Here is a 6,757-nt window from a genome sequence, read left to right on the forward strand (position 1 = left end):
AATTTGTCTTAGGTCCTTCTTGCGTGTTTCGACGTTCTTTGCTCCGTTTCATCGCATTTTTTCACTTCTTTTGGCTTTAGACACTTGGATACGTAAGGAACTTCTCTTCTTAGCTCTTTTGTATCCATTTACATTCGTATCTGGATGATTCACCTAATATAATTAAACAAATAAAGGAAAACAAAAGTAATAACAAGTAAATATACAAAAGTTACAGCTAAAACAAGTATTAAAACAAGTATGGATTGGCACTAAAGTCATGTACATTATGCACTTATCAATTATCATATGTAAATATTATACTAGCCCCATATTTTACAGAAATTATATATACACCCTTAATATAGCGGGTGCGGAACGGATTTTAAAGAGAACACACGCACTCAATCCAAAATCTGTTAGATTCTACAAATTGCATCTCGTCTAGCCATTAACTTACAGGTCGGAACCCACCCTCAAGAAAGCGGATTAGCCAGTTTGGATCCGCTAATTGAAAAACTAATGCACGTGGGATCCAATCTGGGGATCCGATTTGGTCCATCTATTTTTTGTGGGTGGGTATCCTGACCCCTTCATTAATGGATTGGACTGCGGGTGTAATTTAATTTGTGGGATTAATTTGTAGGACCCAACGGATTTTTGATTGGGGGCGGATGATGTCTTAAAAATCCTTTGGATACTCGCACCCACTCCATCAAGGATATTTATCAAATTTTTAGTATATCGAGTTAGCATAACATTTACATATGATATGTTTATATTTTTTATTATTATTATTTTTTGGCTAAATCATAAAATTTGTTTTACCAAATCAACCAAATCATTGTAAGGTAGCTATAATGCTACATAATAGAAAAATTAACAGAATCTAAAATAACTGTCATTTATCCATTCCAATTTCGAAAGGAAAGGAGGTATGACAGTAAATCTTTGAAACTGACCATTTACAAGCCTATAACCTTTCTTAGCTAAGATGCATATAGAGAAATTTGTCTCCCTATATCCATGCCGGAATTGCAAAGAAAAAATAATATTTTTCAATTAATACCATTGAGAAAGCACAATCTAAGGAAGAAAACCAGAATGAAAAGCACTAATGGTGTCGCTCGAATCAGACTGCACCAAAATCCTTAACCAACCATTCTCCATATCCCATTCCAATTCCTTAATTACAACAATCACTACTGCAATGAAGGCTGTGATAATTCCAAGTCCTCCAGTTTCAGCACATAAAACTTCACCAGTGTCATTTCGACTAATATAACCATATCCAGTGATTCCTGAGTTACCCCGAGAAACCCCATCACAAAAAATGAGCACAAAACCTGGATTTGGCAATGCAAAAATACATTCCACCACCTTAAGTTGTTTAAATGGTCTACAATTCATCCCAATAAACTTTAAAAGAATTAAGTTATACTGGTCATTCCACATTTTACCTTTCATTCTTAAGCTGCACTAATGAGATAAATGCAAAATTTTATGTTTAAATTTCTCCACATAAGGAACAATTCCATCAAAATCCCATCTGTTCCTTAAGAACCAAATTTCCACCATCAATATTGAAAAAGCGGGGGTCTAACAACACCACCCAATATTTCACTTAGCAATCTGTATGGACAAACTCGAATATACTTTTAAGAGAATCAACAAGACCCAATCGATTAAAAGTATATCAACGAGTTTATATCTCTCTCTTGATTTGATTTAATCAAGCAGGAACTGCGAGTTCTAATCACATACAAGGAATAATTCAAATGGTACCAAAGACCAATATCCGAGGATCAATCAATGACAATCAGCAACCAAAGGTTGGATTACTCTAATTGATGATCTAACGCACAACCTGTATTATTTCAATTATAAAGATAAAACAATATAATGCGGAAACTGAAATAACACTGACACCAGAAATTTTGTTAACGAGGAAACCGCAAATGCAGAAAAACTCCGGGACCTAGTACAGATTGAATACACACTGTATTAAGCCGCTACATATACTAGCCTACTCCAAGCTAACTTCGGACTGGACTATAGTTGAACCCCAATCAGTCTCCCACTGATCCAAGGTACAGTTGTACTCCCTACGCCTCTGATCCCAGCAGGATACTGCGCACTTGATTCCCTTAGTTTATCTCACCCACAACTAAGAGTTGCTACGACCCAAAGTCAAAGACTTGATGACAAATAAATCTGTCTCACACAGACAAGTCTATCGAAGGATTAATCTGTCTCCCACAGATAAACCCTAAAAGGTTTTGTTCCGTATTTTTATAGTAATCAAGGTGAACATGAACCAATTGATAATCCGGTCTTATATTCCGGAAGAACAGCCTAGAGTTATCAATCACCTCACAACAATCTTAATTGTATAGTAGCGAAACAAGATGTTGCGGAATCACAAACGATGAGATGAAGATGTTTGTGATTACTTTTTATATCTCGCCTATCGGAGATATCAATATGAAGCCAATCAATATGATTGTACTCGTACGATAGAAGATGCGAGATCAGATCACACAACTACGATAAATTAGTGTCGGTCTGGCTTCACAATTCCAATGAAGTCTTTAAGTCGTTAACCTGGTTTTAGAAGAAGAAAACCAAAGGTTAAAGGAGAACCGACGCACGCAAACTAGTATCACATGTAAGGTGTGGGGATTAGTTTTTCATTGATGCTAGATGTCCCCTTATATAGTCTTTCAAATCAGGGTTTGCCATTGAGTTACCTTGGTAACAAATCAATCAATATCCACCGTAAGATAAAAACCCGATTTAGATTCAAGCTAATATTTTTCAACCGTTAGATCGAAAACTTAGCTTGTTACACACAATTGAAATGCACGCTTCTAGGTTTGTTAACCGTACCCAAATGTATGCTCTTGTTGGTTCAATAATAGTTAACCAAAAGGTTAGCCATACGAGCATTTCATATGAACCATGTTCTTCTTCACCATAACTAGTTCACATGACTCAAATGAACTAGTTAGAGAGTTGTTCAATTGTAAGGGATTCTTATGTAACTACACAAGACACAATTGAAGCAAAGATGATTTGATTCACTCGAATCGGTTCATGAACTTCTATAGCTACGGTTTACAAACTGCATTCCTTAGTCATTTTAAGTTTAAGTTCAGAAATCATCTTCAGATATATAATCTTCTTAAGTTCGCGGACTTAAGTTACCGGGCAGAGTTTACAAACTCCAGCAGAAATTTTCGGGATGAGAACTTCGCCGGTTCGCGGACTGGGTTCGCGGACTTAGATTCACGCACTAGTTTGCAACTCCAGCAGAAATTCTCGGCTTTGAGAACTTCGGAAGTTCGCGGACTGAGTTCGCAGACTTGGCTCACGCCATTCTTTCGGTTCTCTTGATCAACAAAGTTCGCAAACTTTGGTTCAAGGACTAAGACTTATACATAAATGTGTTTCCACAATAATGCTTATGTCCACCATTGGTTATGTAATCTAAACTCTCATTCCAATCATTGAAACATTCTTCGTCAAAGCAATTTTCAAAGTGATTGAAACATATCATGAGTTTCGTCACTAGGTAAAGATAAACTTGGTCGAAGCGAAAAGATTACCAACACATATTTCGAGATATAGATGGGTGAGGTATACTCGCTCGAAATACCAACTGTGTATAATCAAAGTCTATATATAGCATACGACTTTTTGTCTCAAGAAGTAGGAGATAGAATAGATAGACTTTTGAGTGATAGATAAGTTCAAGTCTTCACATACCTTTTTTTCGAGAAGTTCCACCGGTTCCTTGAGTGGTTCTTCTTCTTGTATGATGAATCGCCATGAAGTCCTTGAGCCCAACTACATTTTCTATCCTTGTCCGAGACTTAGCTATAGTAGACTAGAAATCAAGACTTATAGTTTTGATCACTAACATTGACAACACATGCTTGAGATAGCAACGCATGCGAGTTCGACCGAGCAATGCTCTAACAATCTCCCCCTTTGTCAATTTTAGTGACAAAACTATCAATACATATGGAATACAAAAAAGATAATGAAATTTTAGTAGCTCCTATTCCACATGTCTAATCTTCAACGTTCCTCGAAATCTTCGTCATTTCCAAGTACTCCAATGATCCCAAAGGTTGTAAGTTTAGCATCACCGTTGTTGAAGATCCGTAGCTATGACAATAAGAAAACATAATTCTTGATCATTGTTATACAGTGTCATAGTATTATTACACAGTGTCAAAGTTCAATTACATCACAACTTCAACAATAATACTATGGTGATATGTATCACCCCCCCTAGTCAATACTCTATCTCACATGGAAACCACTCCCCCTTACACAATGATCTGAAAACCATATGTATTTGTAGTGTGAACTACATATTAATTCTCCCCCTTTTTGTCAATAAAATTGGCAAAGGTACAAGAACGAGATCATAATGAAATTTCCGTAAGAGACATTTCATGACTAAAAGAAAAAATACATACCAATTAATTTAGATGCAATCATAAAGCCGAAGCTAAATGCATTCATCAAAGAGTTTAAAGATACAAGATAACCCCTCTAAAATTCCACAGCCGCACACCCCTCAAGATATGACCATTAAGCACAAGTTCAAAGAACTCTCCCCCATTCGATGTCATTCCCGAGAGAACAACAACGAGCGACCTTAATTTCAAAAGAAAAGAAGGATTTTTATTGGACACTAAAACCATAAGAATGATTTTTATATCCAAAAAACTCAATCAAATTAATCACAAGTAAACCCATGATTAACTTAATCGGAATGCGCAACCAAATTAAACACAAAAAGTGATCAATTTAATTGATTATGCTCAACATAAGTAAACTTACGGAGCTACGACTAAGTTTAACCATAAGAAATGATTAGCTTAACAGTTCATATACTCAACACAAGAAAAACTTATGGAGTAATAACTAAATAACCAAACAAGATGATTAATTTAGTTCATAATGCTCGACATATAGTACCTTATGTAGCAACAACAAAGCCAATAAAAAATAATCAACTTGGTTGTTCAGTGCTCAACATAAGACACATTACGGAGCCTCACAATATTACATAAAATATGGATCAGTAAAGATCAATACTGTGAAATATACACAAGGATTCATTCTATCTTCCATCACTATTCGCATAACGACATTCAATAGACATAATCCTTGCAAACAAAAGATTTCAACCTATCTTCCGTCAAAGATTGACAATATAGGCTTAACTTTTGTAATTGTCAAAAGTCCATTCATTCTTTAACCAATACATGAATATCGATCATAAACGACTTTACTTTTGACAAGGTATGGGACAAACATAGTTCACGGACGTAAACACCAATATCCCATAACAAGTTGCAATATAACAAATCATAAAGATTAAATACTGCAAAAACATCATCCTCCAAATATTTTTAGAATTTTTAAACCAAAACCTAAAAAAGAACAAGAAGATGAAAAATAATAGCTACGTGTAGTCACAATCATTGTTATTCCAGGCACTAGTTATTCTTCCAACTAAACCAAAAATAAGACATATTAGGCAACTCCTTGTCGTCAACAGCCATTGGAACATAAGGTTCGTGAAAATAGGAGTTAATATCAACAAACCGTCTTGGTTGGTGATGTCGAAACAGGGCTTTCTGAATTTCCAAAGATCTTAAAACGCAAGCCTTAATATCACGAATCTCCTTTCTTACTCCCTTCAACTCATCAAGAACATCGGAAAACTTCTGAGAGTTATAAGGGACATCCCTTGGCTTTCTTGTATTCCTCCTTTTTCTTTTCAAGGACGGAGTTACTGGAGATATCTATTTTTCTTTGATTGATGGCTTAACAATCATGTTGACATCCTTTCCATCCAAAGACATGATGCTTAAGGGAACAGTTATAAACAACAGATTTTTGTGAGTGGAATTCACAATCTCAACAAGCAGTCTTAAGATATAAAGGATATCAGAGAGGAAAAAGGAATGTAGGGTTCGCAACCTTTAAACAGGTTCGTGGACGTCCAACTCTAAACCCTATAAAGAGTAGAATTGTCGATAATAACCCTTCCTTTTATTTGATAGACAAAAAAAAACAATCCAAAAAAAACTTTTCCTAATCCTATGCGTTCACAACCTTGTCTCTTTTGATCAGGCACAAAAGACAAGATTTCTCAAACAACACAATTAATTTGTGTTGTGGTGAACAACAATTTGTCCACCATTTTCCTCTTGAGAGGAATCCTCTGACCTCTGTCTACCAAAACGATTTGACCATGCTTTCTTCTCTAATGGTCTTGTTTTGTCTTTGGAAACTAACTTCTTAGACGAAGATAAAATCCTACATACCTCAGCGGTCTTCTGAGCCAGTTTAAGCTTCCTTGCTAATCAAATTGCTCTTCATTTAAGTTTGTTGGCGTGCCTCACTTGATGTTTGTACTTGTAACATCTTGATACTTAATGACCCTTCTGAGAACAAAACGAGCACGTCAATCTTGAATAATATTCAGGCATCTGTGGTATGACTGCAGCTAGACACAAGGTAGATCCTGAAACATTACAAACAAAGTTTCCAAAAGATGGGTCAATTAATTCTTCCAGCTTGATTGGGTTCTCTTCTTCACCGAAACCACCAAGGTTGATATATGTATTGCTACAATTATCAAAACCAATGTTTTCACATAGAAGACCAACACTTGATTTCCTATCTTCATTAGAATCATAGATTTCAGACATCTCATCAAGTGTTACAGCAAGACTTTTGTTCCCAGTGT

This window comes from Papaver somniferum, chromosome 9 (genome assembly GCF_003573695.1).
Source record: "Papaver somniferum cultivar HN1 chromosome 9, ASM357369v1, whole genome shotgun sequence".
In the NCBI taxonomy this organism is placed as follows: domain Eukaryota; kingdom Viridiplantae; phylum Streptophyta; class Magnoliopsida; order Ranunculales; family Papaveraceae; genus Papaver; species Papaver somniferum.